Below are 21175 nucleotides of genomic sequence, written 5' to 3' on the forward strand. Positions count from 1 at the left end.
GGAGTTTCCTCTTGCAACTCCAGAAGTTTACCTTAAGCTGATGTGTGTATGTGTGCTTTAATACATGTGTGGTCTGTTAAAAACTTCTGACATGGTAAGGCCATCAGACAAGAGGACAGGCTGACAAATTCGTGGAGAAACATGTCGTAACTTGACAAGATTAATGAATTACACCAAGGCTGGTATTTCACTTTGATTTTTTAAAGCATCACATACCTCTCTCTGCTAGACAGTTCCACTGAGGTGAATTTTCACAGACATAATAGTCTATTACAAATTAAAAAAAAAAAAAGCTGGAAAATTGTGCTAGTATGTGTGATGTGAAAAAAAGAGGGGCTTGGCCTTTAGTGGTAACTTTGAGCCAGATGCTGTACCATAGGGAGAACCCTGAAAGGCTGCGCTACACAGATGTCCTCCAAATCACAACAGAGGAACATAATCTGAAAACTGGCCTTCTTAAACAAGTTATCAGTTTCAGAAAACCTGAAGGAAGAAGCTCACTGCAGTGGAGATTAAAGGAACTGTGTGTTGATGCCGTCATCTGAAACACGCATGGGTTATCAGATGATTCATAGAACCTGCAATTTTCCACAGAAGATGGCATTGAACCATTTGCAATTGTCAGTGAAATATTAGAAACATTTACACTATACTTAAGCAAAAATTGCTTTAGATTTTAAATAGATGCTTGTTCTTTTTGCAGTCTCCTTTTTGCAATACTAATGTTTCTGAATAACAGTTTAAGCAGCTACCAGGTAGTTTAAGTAATAAAATAAGGATTCCATCATATTCTTCTGAAGAATTGTTTTCCTCTTTCTTACACAAAGAAAAAGCAGGAAAGAGATGGAAAGGAACTGATTATCCTAAATCTTTTTTGTTTCAAATTTTATGTTATCAATAGAATTTTCAGGTTCAAATTCACTTTATACTACTATTACCCACATACAGTATCTAGGTACATAAGCATAAACATGAATACTTGTCCATTTATTCCTTTCATGCAAATAGGCAGCAAAAGGCCTTGGACAAAATAACTAAGCCAACTCAGAGTTGCATTAAAGTACTGTTATATTAGGCTAGCAATAAATGACTGCCACTAGGGAATGAAGATAAACCAGCAGATTAACTCCAGGGATGACTTTGAGGCGCACTTCTTGATTATTGCACATCTATCCCTCAAAGCTCAAACCCAGTGGAATCCAGTTTCCTTTTGAAAACATAGGGAATACATGTGAATGGTTTTGTTGCTGTTGTTTGTTTTCTTTTTTTCTTTTTTTTTTTTTACTTTCTAGTACTACTGCCTTTTCAAGTCTCTAAGCACATGCAGCTTTCCTACAACATACTTAACAGGACAAATAAGAATCTGATGTATTAAGAAAGATAAATTGAGGCTGAATTGGAATAAAAAAAGGGAAAGAAAAGGTCAGACTGAAAGACAACCAAAGTCATGGAGAAACTCCCAGCTGACTCAGCAGGATCTGGATCAGCTCTCTACAGTGGCCCAAGAACTTAAAAGAAAATGGGAAGGAAAAATTGAAAAGGAACTGACAAATAAGGTGAGAGTAGAATAGAAAAGAAGAGAGTGAAAATTAATAGTAGATTAAAAAATAATAATAATAAACAGAGAAACATCCTCTGAGAAGAAACCAAGTTGCACTGCATGTCTGACAATGACAGAAAAGTGTTACATCTATAACATCTATGTATGGCTGTACTTTTCAAAGATCTTTTCAGTAGATGCATGAAAGACTATACATTCACTCTACTTTAAAGAAAATCAGTTGGGACACATAAAAAGATATTTTGAGGAAGCAAAAAAAATATTGGGAGAACTGTCATCTGGTAGCATAGCAGCTGGTCAGAAAAAGATTGCGAACAGCATGAGAAGTTGGCACTTGTTTACAGACAAGGGCAATTCTTAAAGTTGAAAGATAATATTACCCTTGTCAGAAGAAAGATCTTTATCCCATAAAGTGAATTGAATTTCAAAGATTTCACGTCCCTTTTTTTCAATAAGTATTGACAGTTGCCTACAAGAAATGATAATCACTCTGACTTTCCATCATTGTTCTAAAATCATATTCAAATAGCATGTTTTCACTCTATGTCAAAGCATATGGCTTGCTAGTACACACAAGATTTAGAGGTCTTTTTAACTTGGTTAACATTACTGTGTTAATGCATCTCTGCACAGAACAAATTTCATGATTAATTAATAGTGAATTGGTGAACGTATTTGAAACCCCAAAATACATTAGAGGGTTAAAAATCATTAAAACTCTGGATTCAGATTAACTCCTGCAACTATGTTACCATCAGTAGAGTTAATGTTGCTGAATTAGCACTTCTACTGGTAGTGCAAAGAACTGCTAGAAATGTTGGAAAGGGAGTGGATTCAAGGCCATGTTTATTCTACAGCTCTCATTAGTATATCTGTGATGGTCAAGACAGAAAGAGGGATCAAGACACCCTGAGAAGGGGTGATAAGTGGCCAATATATTTGTGCTACAAAAACTTCCATCAAGGAGATACAGTTACACTGGAAAACTACATTTAACACAAATGGTTTTTTTCATGGGGAATGGATTAAACCCTACAGTTTTCCCTTGTCAATATCAGTATTACATGAGAGCACCAATAGTAGTAGTATAGGAATGACCTTACATTTATGGGTGAAAAGTATCCCTTTTGCAGAGGAGAACTGAAAGAGCTATGTGCCATTCAAATGTTCAAAATAGACAGTAACTAATGCATTTCAATCTATTAGCATAACTGTGATGGTTCACTAACCTTTCATTTTAAATCCTTTTTTTCTGTTTTACTGGGAAAGAGCTTATTTGCTGTTGACAGTCTTACTGCTTTGTAGCCATTGGAATAAAAGAATGTAGCAATACAGGGATAAAGAGGTACAGAATTTAAGGCTATTATACATGTTACATTTAGAGCACCAATTCATCATTTCATGAAATGTTTTTTGAAACATCTAAGTACTACAAATGTATGGCTTACTGATCATAAAATTGATAAATGTGTTAATATTTTATAGGAGAAAGCTAATGTATCTTGCAAATGACAATAGAACAGGCTGTCAGCTAGAGCTTTCATAGCTGCAGTAGAACATTGGTTTTGCCTTTGGACCCTGCTGTTTGAAAGACTAAATATTTTACAGGCACACACTGTAGCTCCTTTCAGAATGTGCTATCACTGATCATACTTAAGGCGATATTCCTCCAGTGTGTTCTGGATGAAGCTCACAATACATATTTGCTTGCTGTTGCCATGTATTGAATGTTTGTGGAAAATCTTAGCTCAAATATTTGTGAAGATGCCAGGTAAAAGCTACTGAAGGAAACCCAAGAGATTTCAATCAGAATAAACAAAAAGTGTTTGGATGATTAAAGTACATCTAACAATTGATTTTGGAATGAGAATGTAGAGAAACAGAAAATAACATAAATCATTTATCATCCTATTATTATAGTAAGCACACAAAGGGCAATAAAGACTTCACAGAAGACATGAATCAGGATCCCTGCCTGAGAAAGCTTATAATATAAATTGTAGGAAAGGCATTGTAAGAGACGATGAATAACTTGGAGGGGTTGAGCAAGGGTTACATTTGATTGATCACATGCTCATCCTATTTAGACATTGTAATATTGTGAAAGTTCTTTTTATAATATATAAGATATGAGTGATATAAAGAAGCTAATACCTATTCTTAACTTCTCTGTTGTGAAACATGGCAAATATGTTAATTTTCCATGGACTTAAATAAAAAGAGCAGAGCAGCAGCTTAGCAGACACAAACGGAAACTGGTGAAAGCATTTTCCCTTTGAAACAAAGCAGACTATGAAGAATATACTGCACTTGAAGAAAAAGCACTCATAAAAGTGACTAAACAACAATTTATTCCCTTTGGGTTCTATTTATTTTATTTTATTATTATTATTATTCTAATGTCAGACTCCTGGTGAGGGGAAGCTTCTAGTGTAGCTGAAATCAATGACAAAATTCCCACTGTTTTCCACAGGGCTATGCATAACCACTGTGACCTTATTTCACTTATAAAAATATCCTTTGAAAACAGCATTAATTAGACAGAAATCTGACTAGGAGGGCATTATGCGTATGTGAGACTCTGGTATATGATATTTTTTTCAAAATCTATTACAGATATTTCCTTCTTTAACTGCCCCAGGGTCGCCTTTGGCTCCCAATTCCTCGACTCCATTGTGGAGCAGCTGACTCTTGCTACTCCTGGGCACTCCTCCTGAAAGGAGCGAGTAAAATAGCACAGAGCCAGATAGAATTGCGTAGCAGAAGGCCAAGAGACAATAGTCAAGGGAAAAAAAAATCACATTGAGAGTTAGTAAGTATCAGAACAGGTTGCTCATAGATGCTCCATCTATGGCAGTACTCAAAACTTGAGGAACTTTCTCTAATGCTGAAGATAACTGTTCTTTGGACAAAACATTGGACTAGATGACCTTCAGAGGTCCTTTGCAACATATCTTTTTTCTGTTTCTATGATCATGAAATGGATTAGGTATTCCTGACTAGAGAGGCTTAAATAAGATATACACGAAGTCTTTAGCCTAGCAATCGTTCATAGGATAAGTGTTAATATGCAATAGCCTAAGCAAAAGATAAATTAACAGTTTGAGTAATGAAGTCCAAAGGAAAGTAAACTGTGTTGTTCCATTCGTGACATAGTTAAATTTAGTTTAGTAACTGGATCAGATACCTCCAAATATTCTTCATAAATATAAATCTGACTTCTAAATATACCATCTAATCTCTGCTATACATATACTCTGTTATGATGTTTTCTTGGCTTCACGAATTGGGTTACTAGCAGAAAATGTTAAACCTATTTTGTTTCTAGAAATTTTCTTTATCTTAATATTAGGCCCTAGAAGGCTTCTTGCACTGAGTTTGATCAACACATCACAAAGAATCCATACAAAATAAAAATACAAATAAAAATAAAAATAAATATTCATTCAATTTTAAAAGGAGTTTCGTATCAAGGGTTTATAAAGAAATCAGCTTAAACTTTCTTACTAGTGGAGTCAAGGAGTTGGTGTGCTTGTGAATAAATATCAGTGGAAAACTTGTACAACTTCTCCTAGTATTTAAGGTCAATAAAATGCTGAAAACTGCCATGCAGAACTAAGAACCACCGAAGGCTTATTGCTCTGATAAATCCTATTAAATCTATCCAAAAAGATCAACAGTAAAATTTAAGATTAGTTATTTTATTCTTTATCCAAGTAAGAGGTACAAAGTGTAGCTCCAAAGTATTAAAAATATTCAATTATTAAATGTAACCCCAAGCAACTAGGAAGAAAAAATTAAATTTCCGTTTTCATATTTTTAATAGACTTTTGATGTTGAATTCCTGAGGCTGGAAAATGATTGCAAATTATTACAGATAGTGCCCAACACAAAACTCTGACTTTTAGAGAAGTGTTACAAAGTCTAATTCCATTTTCAGAGCTAAATTTTCCTAATAGACATAACCTCAAAGGTTTAAATTGAGACCTTTGATATATAACATTGAGAATTCTATAGAGCTTGAAATCCAGACCAAAACAAAAAATTTCCCGAATTCCTCTTCGAAAAATTATACCAAAACAATTATATAGTTCCACAAAGTTCATTTTAGATTTCATGTTAACCAGGTAAAAATATAATTTTATTGCTTATTGAAAGAAAAATGTAAAGCCAACTGACCTAAAAGGCAATTACAGACAGGGACTAAAATTCTAAATTAACAGGGACTTAATAGGTGACATTCATTTCAACTAGTATCATGTTACAGAAGACGTAGTTGCACTTTACTATGCTGTCAGACATACTTAATCTGTTCCACCACCTAGCATCATACAGAGACTTTAGCTCTGTTACCTGCTACAGTGCTGAGATGATCCTGCTTTATTAGCCCTGCTGTTTTAATTTGATTGCTTCCAAGAGTTCAGCTGGTGTTTCCAAGTGATACTGTACTGCTCTACATTGCTGTACCAGGAAGCTCAGACATATCTAAGTGTTACATTGCTCACTTTAAAAATGTTCTTCAAATACTCTTCCTCTCACAATAGAGAAGAACTAAGAAAACACAGTTGACTTTATCCCTACTACTTTGCCCAAGCACAAATTTGTCAGATGCTAAAAAAGTTAGCAATAGAAACTATGATTTTAAAATATACATAAGAAATACCATAGCTTTTTCAATGATAATGTTGATTATATGTATTTTATATAGACACATATATATAATCATTGCAATCTGTCATTTCACTCATGTTTTCCTCGTCTAATGAGAGTGCTATAGCCTTCAGGATAAAGGCTATCTGGATGATGACTGTGTTTATCATTTTATTCCTGTATACTTTCATTTCTTGTCTGAAGGTTTCTAGCAACCTGTTGGAAACAAGGAGCTGTGGGACTGAGCTCTCTAAGGGTCTAGAAGATGCTAAAACCAGTATGCTGATCTTAGACACCACAACAAAACTATTCTTTTCTGATCTGAAAGAAAGAAGAGATGTAAGGATCTGATTCTTACTATCCCCAAATAGTCTAAGTTCAAGAGATCTAGCTTGCCACATCCTTCAATCAGTCCTTCAATCAACCTTTCATATCCAGTTGATCTCTGAATCAAGATTTGTGAACTCATTAGAGGAAGAAGGTCTGTGCAGCAAATGAGTGTGCCCTTTCACTCTTATCCTGAAGAAAGGAGACAGAGACTTATCCCACTGAGGTGAGGAAAAGAACACAGATGTGTAAATAGCTCCATATCTTACAGCAGAAATTATGTGGAACACTATGGAAGTGCTGCCATCACATGCTTCCTCTCACTTTACTGTGTGGTAGATTTGAAGTTGAAATTTCTGAATGCAAGGAGATGTTTCATGGTCTTGCAATGATTTTAAAAAGTAACTTTAAAATAGTTTTAAAAGAAATTTAATGTGGAAATAGTCTATAAATTGAATCCAGAGATTATATAGGTCTGTGCAATATGTTCTTTTTGGTTTCAGTAGTCTTTCCATTTGATACAGTGAAAGAAATTCGGGCACCAAATAAAATTTCTATTCAAAGTTGAAAACTTCAATAAGAAACATATTTCCACATTTCATCCTTATATTTCTTTCCTATAATCAATCATTTCAACACTTCAAGTTTGAATACACAAACTCGATCCGAAACTTAACAAACTAAGAAATGCCACATTACAGGTTATAATCACAGCAAATGAATGACAATACAATTTCTTTCTTTGTGTGACAGACCCAGACAAATATTTCTGATACTTTTAATATTCAGTTTGCTTTCTTTAGTTAACAAGAAAAAGAAAAGGTCTGAGGAGACATGTGGATAAGACTTCTAAATGACATTTTTGTGATGCTGCTTTGTTCAAGAAGAGGAGAGGAGAGGAAAAGAAGCTGTCTCAAACCGATTTAAGTGAGCAAAGGATTAATGAAAATGCTAGTAAATTATATAATGGCTTCAGGCTTGAAAAATGTAAAAGCACTCTTGTTTCATAATGGATCTTTTGAAGCCAGTTTTATGCAACATTCACATTTTATTCAACTCTACGTCAAGTAGAAATCCCATATTTGACTGCTGAAGATAGCAAAGGTAACATTGGAATACTGTCTTGATTTTTACTTTTATTCTTTTTACTATAGTGAAGTCATAAGGACAATGATGCATACCATGTTGAAATTTTACTGTTTAGAAAGCAATTTTTAACCAACATTTCTGCAGAAGACACCAAATGTTACCTGTTTAAAACTAGATGTCAAATGTAAAGTAAGAGGGAAAGAAAGCCTCAATACTAAAAGCAGGTAATTTTCTTGGTATAATCCTGCTTTTTACAATACACGTAGTTCAAAAGGCTTTTTTTATGTGGTTTGTTTTTCAGGACAGAGAGAAATAAATTTCAGCTATGCAAAAGATCCTATCCTGACATTGACAGTCATTTTATTATTACTTACATATGAAGTAAACAAATTAATGGCCCTTCAACAGCCCTTATGTTACTGTACTAATATGATTCCACCATTTATGACTCCTGAGATAAGAAGGGGCTTAGAACAGATACTACTGTCACAGAGACAGTGTTCCCAGAGCTCAGGTACATGTCATCCTCAGGCATTCCTGAAAGATTTAGATTGTTCTGTTTTAACTGACAGGTAACATAGGTTGAAGTTATGGTCCTAGTTCTTCCTTGGATGCTCTGAAGTTCCATGAAAATCCAAAGTATTGAGGATGGATTAGCACAATATATTCAAAGATTCGCAATTATTTGTTGCCCTTGTTTTATAAAAATATATTAACAAGTAATATTTTAATGTATGCTGTATTGCCACATTATGTTATACAATCTGTTAAATCAAATTCCAGAGAAATCAGAAAGAAGAAGAGAGACATTAGGAGCAAAACTTCGAAGAGGTACCAGGAAGCTAACCTGACTGAAAAGCTTCCTGCATTTCCAGTGTCTCAGTCAACAGGTAATTTAACAAATAGTCTAGTTTTACAAACATCTAGTTTCTTGTTTTCCAGTGTAATAGCTCAGCACACAGAACACTGGTGAGGCAAGGAGGGAAGAGAAAAAAAAAGAGCATCACTCATAAGAAGAAGGAGGATCTTGTAATTTATTGCCAGGCAAGTGTCATATCCAAATAAAGCAAATTGTCAGTGTGGTAGGACTTAGACCACTGGGAAAACAAAATTTGAAGAAAATCTTGCAAAAACACAGAACTGTATACATAAGTAACTCTGTAGAATAACGAAGACAAAAGTAAAGGAAAATAAGGAGGGCAGAAAGGCAGGAGGAAGAGTTGGGATGTGCCAGTAATAACTCAGGGAGCTCAGAAGAAACTGTAAAAGTGTTTCATTAATGATATGACTATTGTAGAAGGCTTCTTTTCTTTCTTTTCTTTTCTTTTCTTTTCTTTTCTTTTCTTTTCTTTTATTTTCTTTTCTTTTCTTTTCTTTTCTTTTCTTTTCTTTTCTTTTCTTTTATTTTCTTTTCTTTTATTTTCTTTTCTTTTCTTTTCTTTTCTTTTCTTTTCTCTTCTCTTCTCTTCTCTTCTCTTCTCTTCTCTTCTCTTCTCTTCTTTTCTCTTCTTTTCTCTTCTCTTCTCTTTTTTCTTTTCTTCTTTCTTCTCCTCTTTTCTTCTCTTCTCTTCCCTTCTCTTCTCTGATTTCTTCTCTTCTCTCTTCTCTTCTCTTCTCTTCTCTTCTTTTTTTCTTCTCTTCTCTTCTCTTTTCTTCGCTTTGCTTTGCTTTTTGCTTTTTGCTTTTTGCTGTTTGCTTTTCTCTTCTTTTCTCTTTTCTTTTCTTTTCTCTTCTTTTCTCTTTTCTTTTCTTTTCTCTTCTTTTCTCTTTTCTTTTCTCTTTTCTTTTCTCTTCTTCTTTCCCTTTCCCTTTCCCTTTCCCTTTCCCTTTCCTTTCCCAAAAGTGAAAAACAAGAAGGAAAAGACACAGTACAGCTGTTACAAAGCTAAGGATGTACCTTGACGTACAACATTGTCATGTAACTTATTAAATATTCCATAACTAGAAACAGATCAGTTTAGGGGACAAACTATTCAGTTTCAAGAAGCAAGAATGTTGAGTGAGAGCAATAAAATTGAGGACAGACTATCTGAAAGACCTAGACTAGGATATGTAAGTGCAGATATTCACAAAAGGAACAGAGCAGTAGAGCAATGACAGCCAGTGATGCAGAACTATTAGAGAGTCTCATGCTAAAGGGCCAAGGGAGCAGACAGATCAGCTGAGAAAATGGTGTTGCAAATGTCACAGTTCAGTGTGTTCTGTGGAAAGTGACAGGAAAAGCGATGGTATAGAGGGCATGGGAACAAGAATAATTTTATTTCACTACATAAAAAGGTGGAAAAACAAAAAGGGGGAGGGGAAGTACAGTGAAGGAATACAGTGAATTCCAGTAAACATAAATATATCATTTATCTATTAGCACATCTGAAAAAACTTAATACATATAGGTGACTACTGCTTACTGGACAGAGTCTGGTGCAGGGCCACAAAGATAATTAAGGAACAGGAGCATCTTTCATATGAGGGCAGGCTGAGAGAGCCTGGGCTGTTCAGCCTGGTGAAGGGAAGGCACAGGGCATCTTATCAGTGTGTAAATACCTGATAGGAGGAAATGAAGAAGAGGGAGCCAGACTCTTCTCAGTAGTGCACACTGACAGGAAAAGAAGCAATGGTCACACATTAAAACACAAGAAATTCTATCCAAACACATGAAAACCCTTTTTTTTAGTGATCAAACACTGGAATGGTTGTCCAGAGAGGCACCTGGACAAAGAGGAGTCTCTTTGAATATCTCCAAGGAGATATTGCACACAGTCAGGCAACGTGCTCTAGGGACTAGATGATCTCAGGAGGTCCCTTTCAACCTAAATGGTTCTGTAATTCTGTGAAGCAGTCAGTCGACTGTGCGATCAGATCAACTGCTGGTCTGATTTTATCTGAATTGTGCCATCACCAGCAATGTGAGGTATCCAAACATCAGAGCTGTAGCTCTGGAGAAAGAAGAAACGCTTCAGTACAATGACTGAGCAGAAATGGTTCTTAAAGAGGTGCTGATATAAAACTGAGAAGTTATTTCATCTAAATCAAATATCTCCCGGTAACAAATGAACTATGGCCAGGACTGGAGGAAAGTGGGTATTACTAAAAAGCCCTCTCTGCCTCAGTGCATACCATCTATACCTATGTCACTCATATTGGATGCTTGTCTAACCTGCTAAAATAGACAGCCTTCTGCAATCTCTCAGGCACTATTTTGTTAAAAATCTTCCAGGCTTCCTCTACTAAATTTAACTTGAAAATGTGGGTGTTTTGCTTTCAAGTCTAATGTTTACTATAGGCTTTGGGAAGCTGATTAAAGATCTGCAATACAGGGGACAAGTAGAGATGCTTCGTGAATACAATTAAACACAAGGCTGGATTTGTCACTTATATTCAGATACCTAATGCCATTTGAGATGGCTCAGCCATTTATCTGCTACTTCAGAAAAATGTTGGTATCCTATATATCTCGTGTCATATTACCAAACTCCATTATTATGGGCCTGTTTTAGTTCATGACTGTAATTACAGACCTCCTGTAACTGGACTAAGTAGGTAGGTAAACCTTCCTTTTTTTCTTCATAGAAACATAAAAGAAAACTCCAAGCAAAACACTAGCCCAGGAATGAAGCAGCTTTTGTTGAAATGGAACAGGAGATATAGTATATCAATGTGTATCAGCATCTTTTTTTTTCTTTTTTCTTTTTTTTTTTTCTTTTTTCTGCTAGGATGCTTCTAGATTGCTTTCAACAGAAGATAAAATTCTTCACCTTTCATCATCTTAAGAAATTTATCATGCCATTTTCTGTAAGATGAATTCTCTGAAAGACAATGAGGCAAAATTGTGATCAAAAAACTGACTGCACTCTGTGCTACAGTACACAGTTCAGATAACGCTCTACCTATTGGCAGTTTGAGGAGGATGTTTTCTTCTGAGTACACATAAAACAGAATTAGAAAAAAAAAGAAGAAAGATTGTGGCAAAATCCTGTATACTCGTGGATTCACCTCTGGAACTTGCTTGTACTACACAAAACAATTTGTAGACAGAGACTGCTAGTTCTTTTTAAGTGCTTAACTCTGGCACTCAGTTACACTGGATATTGCCATCTGTGGTGTCATGTCTACACTTCACTTTTTCCCAAAGTGCTATGCTTGGCTACACTCTAGGTCATCAGACTTTAGGCAGACATCAGACTCTTTGTCCATTAAATACATGCCATCATTTTCAACACAAAACATACTGTTTCTTTATGTGCCATTTACAGCACTTCCATAAATCTGTCTTGGTTGATTAGGGCTGGGTCAGGGACCAATTAAGCAACCTGGACGTCCATAAATCCATGGGCCCTGATGGGATGCACCCACGGGTGCTGAGGGAGCTGGCGGAAGTCATTGCTAGGCCACTCTCCATCATCTTTGCTAAGTCGTGGGCAACGGGAGAGGTGCCTGAGGACTGGAGAAAAGCGAATGTCACTCCAGTCTCCAAAAAGGGCAAGAAGGAGGACCCGGGGAACTATAGACCGGTCAGCCTCACCTCCATCCCTGGAAAGGTGATGGAGCAACTTGTTCTTGGTGCTGTCTCTAGGCACATCAAGGATAGGGGGATCATTAGGGGCACTCAGCATGGCTTCACCAAGGGGAAGTCATGCTCAACCAACTTGATAGCCTTTTATGAGGATGTTACCCGGTGGATAGATGATGGTAAAGCTGTGGATGTGGTCTATCTCGATTTCAGTAAAGCGTTTGACACGGTCTCCCACAGCATCCTTGCAGCTAAACTGGGGAAGTGTGGTCTGGATGATCGGGTAGTGAGGTGGATTGTGAACTGGCTGAAGGAAAGAAGCCAGAGAGTGGTGGTCAATGGGACAGAGTCCAGTTGGAGGTCTGTGTCTAGCGGAGTCCCTCAAGGGTCGGTTCTGGGACCAGTTCTATTCAATATATTCATTAATGACTTGGATGAGGGATTAGAGTGCACTGTCAGCAAGTTCGCTGATGACACAAAACTGGGAGGAGTGGCTGACACAACAGAAGGCTGCGCAGCCATTCAGAGAGATCTGGACAGGCTGGAGAGTTGGGCGGGGAGAAATTTAATGAAATATAAGAAGGGCAAGTGTAGAGTCCTGCATCTGGGCAAGAACAACCCCATGTACCAGTACAAGTTGGGGGCAGAGCTGTTGGAGAGCAGCGTAGGGGAAAGGGACCTGGGGGTCCTAGTGGACAGCAGGATGACCATGAGCCAGCAATGTGCCCTTGTGGCCAAGAAGGCCAATGGCATCCTGGGGTGTATTAGAAGGGGTGTGGTTAGTAGGTCGAGAGAGGTTCTCCTCCCCCTCTACTCTGCCCTGGTGAGGCCGCATCTGGAGTATTGTGTCCAGTTCTGGGCCCCTCAGTTCAAGAAGGACAGGGAACTGCTAGAGAGAGTCCAGCGCAGAGCCACGAAGATGATTAAGGGAGTGGAACATCTCCCTTATGAGGAGAGGCTGAGGGAGCTGGGTCTCTTTAGCTTGGAGAAGAGGAGACTGAGGGGTGACCTCATCAATGTTTATAAATCTGTAAAGGGCAAGTGTGATGAGGATGGAGCCAGGCTCTTCTCAGTGACATCCCTTGACAGGAGAAGGGGCAATGGGTGCAAGCTGGAACACAGGAAGTTCCACTTAAATTTGAGGAAAAACTTCTTTACGGTGAGGGTGACTGAACACTGAAACAGGCTGCCCAGAGAGGTTGTGGAGTCTCCTTCTCTGGAGACATTCAAAACCCGCCTGGACGCGTTCCTGTGTGATATGGTCTAGGTAATCCTGCCCCGGCAGGGGGATTGGACTAGATGATCTTTCGAGGTCCCTTCCAATCCCTAACATTCTGTGATTCTGTGATTCTGTGAAATAAGACAGTGCTGCGTCAGCCACATCCACGAAGCAAACCATTACATCCTAGTGGTACATCATCACCTACAGGTGCTTACTGAACAACTCACACTGTCTCTGAGTTGGTTGGGGATAGTTTGAGCACTGTTCTAGGCATTTATCTGTCTTTTATGCCTCTGATTGACCTGTTGCATACTAATATTTGGAAAACACAATGCCTTTAGAAGAACAGTGTAAAAGAATATAATCTTCCCTTTAATTTCAAAGCAGTCACTGCCTTTAACATCCACAGGAACCCCTACCTACTTAATTAGGCACTGCGCCTGTACCTATACCATGTAGAACTGATGATATTGGTATCCCTGAGCACAGGGCTTTAAACTAGATTTGCCAGGGGAGGGGATCCTCAGTCCATCCTAATTCAGCCAGTCCGATGCCAGATCCAGTAATAGGTGCCCAGAGATGGGAGAAGGATGGCAGGTCAGCAGGAGAGCACCAGAAGAGCCACTGGTAGAAACTTCAGGCCACAAGGCAGCTTCATCGGGGGTCCAACTGAAATGCCTCTATGTAAACGCACGGAGCATGGGGAACAAACAAGAGGAACTAGAGACATGCGCATACCTGCAATGCTATGACCTTATTGGCATCACAGAGACATGGTGGGATGACCCTGATGACTGGAGCATTGGAATGGAGGGATACAGGCTTTTTAGGAAGGACAGGCAGGGGAGAAGAAGAAGGGGTGTTGCGCTCTATGTCAATGATCAGTTTGAGTGCATGGAGCTCTGTCTGGGGATGGAGGAGGAGCTGAAGGAAAGCTTATGGGTCAGGATTAAAGGGCAGGCAGGGATGGGAGACGTTATAGTGGGTGTCTGCTACAGGCTCCCTGACCAAGATGGCCAAGTGGATAAGGACCTCAACAGACAGATAGATGTAGCCTCACGTTCACAGGCCCTGGTCCTTGTGGGAGACTTCAACCACCCTGACATCTGTTGGAAGGACAACACAGCTGGGCGCGAGCAATCCAGGAGGTTCCTGGAATGTGTGGATGACAATTTCCTTCTCCAAGCGATAGAGAGGCTGATGAGGAGAGGTGCCATGCTGGACCTTGTTCTCACCAACAAGGAGGGGCTGGTGTGGGATGTAAAGCTCAAGGGTAGCCTTGGCTGCAGCAACCATGAAATGGTGGAGTTCAAGATCCATAGGGCAGTAAAGAGGGTGTGCAACCAGCTCACCATCCTGGATTTCAGGAGACCAGACTTTGACCTCTTCAGGCACCTGCTTGGGAGAGTCCCTTGGGATAAAGCCCTGTAGGGAAGAGGGGCTGAAGAAAGCTGGTTAGTATTCAAGGACCACCTCCTCCAGGCTCAGGAGCAATGCATCCCAACAAAGAGCAAGGCAGGCAAAAACGCCAGGAGGCCTGCATAGATGAACAAGGAGCTCCTGGATAAACTCAGGCACAAGAAGGAAGCGTATAGAGGGTGGAAGCAAGGGCAGGTAGCCTGGGAGAAATACATGGAAACTGTCCGAGAAGCCAGGGACCAGGTTAGGAAAGCTAAAGCCCTGATAGAATTAAATCTGGTCAGGGATGTCAAGGACAACAAGAAATGCTTCTATAGGTATGTCAGTGATAAAAGGAAGACTAGGGAAAACATGGGCCCTCTCCAGAAGGAAATGGGAGACCTGGTTACCCAAGATATGGAGAAGGCTGAGGTACTCAATGACTTTTTTGCCTCAGTCTTCACCGGCAAGAGCTCTAGCCTCCGCACCCAAGTCGCAGAAGGCAGAGGCAGGGACTGGAAGGATGAAGAACCACCCACTGTAGGAGAAGATCAGGTTCGAGATGATCTAAGGGACCTGAAGGTGCACAAGTCCATGGGACCTGATGAGGTGCATCCATGGGTCCTGAGGGAACCTGCAGATGAAGTTGCTAAGCCGCTATCCATCATTTTTGAGAAGTCATGGCAGTCTGGTGAAGTTCCCACTGACTGGAAAAGGGTAAACATAACCCCTATCTTGAAGAAGGGGAAAAAGGAAGACCCAGGGAACTACAGGCTAGTCAGTCTCACCTTTGTGCCTGGCGAGATCATAGAGCAGATCCTCTTGGAAACGATACTGAGGCACACGGAAATCAAGGAGGTGATTAGTGACAGCCAACATGACTTCACCAAGGGCAAATCATGTCTGACAAATTTGGTGGCCTTCTACAATGGGGTTACAGAACTGGTGGATAGGGGAAGAGCAACTGATGTCATCTACCTGGAATTGTGCAAAGCATTTGACACTGTCCCGCATGACATCCTTGTCTCTAAATTGGAGAGACATGGACCTGACAGATGGACCACTCAGTGGATAAAGAATTGGCTGGATGGTTGCACTCAAAGAGTTACAGTCAATGGCTCAATCTCCAAGTGGACACCAGTGACAAGTGGCGTTCCTCAGGGGTCAGTAATAGGAGCAGTTCTGTTTAACATCTTTGTTGGCGACATGGACAGTGGGATTGAGTGTGCCCTCAGCAAGTTTGCCGATGACACCAAGCTGTGTGGTGTGGTCGACACGCTGGAGGGAAGGGATGTCATCCAGAGGGACCTTGACAGGCTTGAGAGCTGGGCCTGTGCAAACCACATGAAGTTCAACTAGTACAAGTGCAAGGTCCTGCATGTGGGTCGGGGCAATCCCAAGCACAAATACAAGCTGGGTGGAGAATGGACTGAGAGCAGCCCTGAGGAGAAGGACTTGGGCGTGATGGTTGACGAGAAGCTCAACATGAGCCGACAGTGCATGCTTGCAGCCCAGAAGGCCAACTGTATCCTGGGCTGCATCAAAAGAAGCATGGCCAGCAGGTCGAGGGAGGTGATTCTGCCCCTTTACTCTGCTCTTGTGAGACCCCACCTGGAGTACTGCATTCAGCTCTGGGGCCCCCAACATAAGAAGGACATGGAGCTATTGGAGCGAGTCCAGAGGAGGGCCACAAAGATGATTAGGGGGCTGGAGCACCTCTCCTATGAAGAGAGGCTGAGACAGTTGGGGCTGTTCAGCCTGGAGAAGAGAAGGCTCTGGGGAGACCTCATAGCAGCCTTCCAGTATCTGAAGGGGGCCTACAGGAAAGTAGGAGAAGGGCTTTTTATAAGGACAAGTAGTGACAGGACGAGGGGGAATGGTTTTAAACTGAAAGAGGGTAGATTTAGATTAGATATTGGGAAGAAATTCTTTCCTGTGAGGGTGGTGAGACACTGGCACAGGTTGCCCAGAGAAGTTGTGGCTGCCCCCTCCCTGGCAGTGTTTAAGGCCAAGTTGGATGAGGCTTTGAGCAACTTGGTCTAGAGGAAAGGTGTCCCTGCCTGTGGCAGGGGGGTTGGAACTAGATGATCTTTAAGGTCCCTTCCAACCCAAATCATTCTATGATTCTATGATTCTATGAAAACAGATAAGTGAAGTTGTGTCATAAAACCCACTCGTCTTCTTGAAGTATGTTATTGCTCTTGGCGTTATAAATAAGACCAGAATCTTGCTAAACAATTTTTGCTCCTCATCTCACAAATAATAAATCAGTGAAATAATGATCTATCTGACACAATCTTACCTCCAGTGTCACAATCCATTTCCAAATTAGTAGTTCATACTACTCCTGTTGCACAGGTATAGGGGTCTTCCTATGGACATGGATTTGGAACATAAAGCTTGATAATTCAAAATCCCAAATGTGCAGCAAAAGTAATTAGCAGTTGAATTTACTCTTTCATTGCCAGATGGCTGCAAAATCTTGAGCATTGCCCAAGTCATATCAAGTGACTTGGGTAAGTTTTACCCTTCAGTCCTGTAAAGAGTCACCCTCTGTAGATAGATTAATCATGCATTAATCGGTACTCACAAAATCACACTTTAGGCACCTTCTCCAAATATGTGTTTCGTAGTTCTCAAACTATGGACAACCCTTTGTTTATCCCTCTTGCCCATGATTTTCTGTAATACCACCTTTTCTACTCCAGTATAGATTCTACTTTCCTAGCTTCCTTTTGACATCTAATATTTTCTAACTGAGCTTTAAAGATTTCACTAATCCCTACTGAAATGTTCTTCTGGTTCCAGATCACGCTCTGCCAAGTCCTGCAGTCCTCTTTCAATTCCCTTACATGTTTCTATTCAGTCCCCTTTTCAGATGGTGAACATTTTCCCCATAGACTTCAAGTGCCAAGTAGGAAGACAGATTTCGCCTATCTGTAATTGATAGCATGGTTGTTCTTGGAACTACCATAAAAAATTGTCCTTGTAGCAAGTAGAGAGTAGGGAATAGCTCTGTCGTTGTTGCAATCACCATAACAGAGCACTGTAGTCAAATCTCTTAACTAATGACCTTTCATGGGGACCAGTTTTACGTCCAGAAGCAGCTCTGGAGCAAATACCCAAATCCAGCTACATTTTTTTGATTATTCCTTGATAGTCACTCCTGTGTTTACAATGGAGTTCTTAACCTTCATAGACTGATTTTTGGTGTCCAAGACTGAAAATATCACCCTTCGTTTCATCCTATATGATGTGAAGTAACATGCCGGGAATTAGGGGGTTCCCTCTGAGCCCTTCTGCTACAGCTTCACCTGCAGGTATCAGGGATTTTGAGGTTTTCCTCTTCAGTTTCCTGGAGACAACTGGTACTGACTGGTCTCCACAGTACAGAAGAATCTCTGCAGGACTTTTGGTTGCGGCTGGCTCCCACAGCTTTGTGTGTGAGATGTCAGAGATCTCTACATCTACACAGCAGTCAGAAATTGTTTGCCTTTGACCAAAGTGAGCCAGAACTAGCTGGCTCCAACAGTTGTATTTGCAGATGTGGAGGTTTTAATTCTGGTGCACCCTACACATACACAAATTAATAGGCTGTACTTACCAGTTATTCTGGATATGCACAAATCATCTTTATGACTATATACATCACACACTGCCTCCTGACATGTGAAATGAGCCTAATGTGTCCAGGAAATCTGATAGAGCAATGCAAGGGGGCGTTAGCTCATTACTCAAAGAACTACTACATTACTAGGTGGCAAATGCACTGCCTCAAACTTATAGCACATTTGTGGTGAGAGTATGCCAAGGAATTACACTAATTAGACTGAAAGCTATTAAACATGTTCTCCATAATATTTAACACAATTATCTACAACAGCATGCTGTACCTTTTCTTGTTCCAAACACAGAATTTATATGCTGGTTTCCTCTATTCTTCATTCATTAAAACCAAGCAATACTGTTTTTATCAGGTATTGTTGCAAAGCCTTTTTTTCAGCCTTCTCCAAAGGTCCCGTAAAGAGATTTTGAAGCTTTTTTTTATTGCAGGCTGATTTCTCTGACATTTTTCTTTCATTCTTTAAAAGATGAAGTGATTCAGTGACCTTCTCCCCCATTTGTGATAAACATAGTTTTCTGTTAAAACAGAAGTCGATTTTCTTCATGTTCACCTGTGAATATTTAAAGCATTGCCCTTGACCAAGAGTTAACAGGCATAGTAGCAAAAGGTGTGATCACAGCCTTTGGGGCAGCAGAAGTAGCCGATACCAGAACAACACTACAGGCAGAATGTAGTCCTGTATTCTTCCACAATATTAATGTCACTAGATGAAAAATGGCATGCCCTCATCTTGAGCTGTATGCTTGATTCTGGTCATTCAGCCTCCAGAATGGCAGAGCAGAAACAGCAAAAAATAAAGTTAATTTGAGTTAGGACATGAAAAATTATTTACAGACTTTGGTATGGAAAGAGATTTGAAAAAAATTAGGGCTATATCACATAGGGAAATAATTAACAGGAAGCATGATAAGAGGTTATTTATGAAGTAATGAGCTGTATGAAAAAGGAACAGAATTCTGCTTGTCTTTCTGCATATTATAAAACTAAGAGATGTGTGCTTGAACTAGAAAAACTTTAAATTGTAAAATAAAATATGTTTAAACATATAATTAGCATGTAGAACTCACTTAAAATACATAGTTTGAGAGTCCACCACTTCAAGAGAAAACATATGTGTGGGGCTAAGTAAACTTCCATATCAAAAAGGCTGCATGAACACTGGTTCAGATTTGTCCAAGAATAAAACTTGTCTAAGAGTTAAACTAGTCATGCATTATTGAAGGCTGTGAAAGGTTCCATCCTGACTTTAGCGTGATCAGGCTTGGACCCTCTGTGCATAAAAAACATGGTTGCTAGGCAGAAAAAGGTAGATCTAAAACAGGAACCTGGTGCATTTTGAGTGAGAGAACATGATATGGATGCCAATTTGGACTGGCAACTAGGTTTGTTGACACAAAGATCCTCTTCCAGACTGATATTTCCATATTTTATTTTAAAGAATGTATTAAGGTGAAATAAATGAAGAATCTTTATATTTTCCTAATATAATTTCTAGGGCAGGATTAACTGTATCTATGTCATTTTTGTCTGTCTAGGACTACTACACTACAAAATGATCATAAGTCGGCACTGTCATGCCATTGTAAAAAAGCAGATGTTATACCTGAAGCTGTAAAAGACTAACAAGGCCTTATTTTAAGAAAGATGCCCAGTTTGGTCTGCATTTCAAAGTGAATGAACCCTTTCCAGAGACCCTGGTAGACGGCAAGGAGAGTGATCAGAATGCTAGAAAACATGGCCTATATGGAAAAATTGTTGAGTGAATTACTTTTATTTAGTCTAATGAACAGAAATATGTCATGAGTCTATAACAGCTATTTTCAGATAGTCAAAAAGTTGGTTTGAAAGAGAAGAGAATATTACAAATCCACTTTAAATTATTTGCTTTTATTTATGTAATTAATATATATATTTTATAAAGTTCATTGTCAGACAGGTCTCATTGTAGTAGAAATGTTCTGGCTTATTAAAGTATGAAAATCACTGAGATTTCAAAGTAAAACATTGAAGTATCATATTTGTTATGTTAATTTAATTGTTTTTTTTATGTGATTAAATAATAGTGTTATAAACCACAGATGAACCAGTAAAGACAGGCAGACTGATTACTTTCCATGAACAAATAAGCATTTGAATTGGATAGTACACAATGAAAATATTATATAAAAAGCTTGTAGAAATAATCACCAAAACAAATTGAATTTCAGAAACTATTTTTTAAGCTGATGAAGTGCGCTGATGTTAAAACATATTTTCATATTGTGTTTCATATTATGTGAATAAAAACTATTCCACTAAAACCAAAATGTCTCATTCTTCTTTATCAAGCTGAGAAACCTTTTGCATTTCCACTGGTGTCTGTTGTTAGCATGCTGGTTAGCACTGTTTAATTATAAAATAGATGTGCAATTCTCTAACAAAGATCGCAGTGCGAAGTATCTCATATTGCACTGATAGAATTTAAACAGAACAGACTGTTGACTAGTTCTTTCTGGACATTACCCTTAACAACTAATATTTCCAGTTCTGACATGATTGTACACTCATGAAAAAGGTAGTATGGATTGCTTAAAGAAATAATAACCCAACTATTCAAGAAAACATGTGAAAACACTATTTCCTCTACGAAGGATAATTCTGTAACAGTTTTGCAAGCAATACTATCAGCTTTTTAGTTCCAGCATTTAATGTTTGATGTGAAGAAAATGTAAATAAATTACTTTGGATTGTTTGACTATTTCAGTATGTGAAGATAGCAATTCAATACTTTTTGTGAGCTTATTTTATAACTGCAAA

The sequence above is a fragment of the Nyctibius grandis genome, chromosome 3, assembly GCF_013368605.1.
Source record: "Nyctibius grandis isolate bNycGra1 chromosome 3, bNycGra1.pri, whole genome shotgun sequence".
Lineage (NCBI taxonomy): Eukaryota > Metazoa > Chordata > Aves > Nyctibiiformes > Nyctibiidae > Nyctibius > Nyctibius grandis.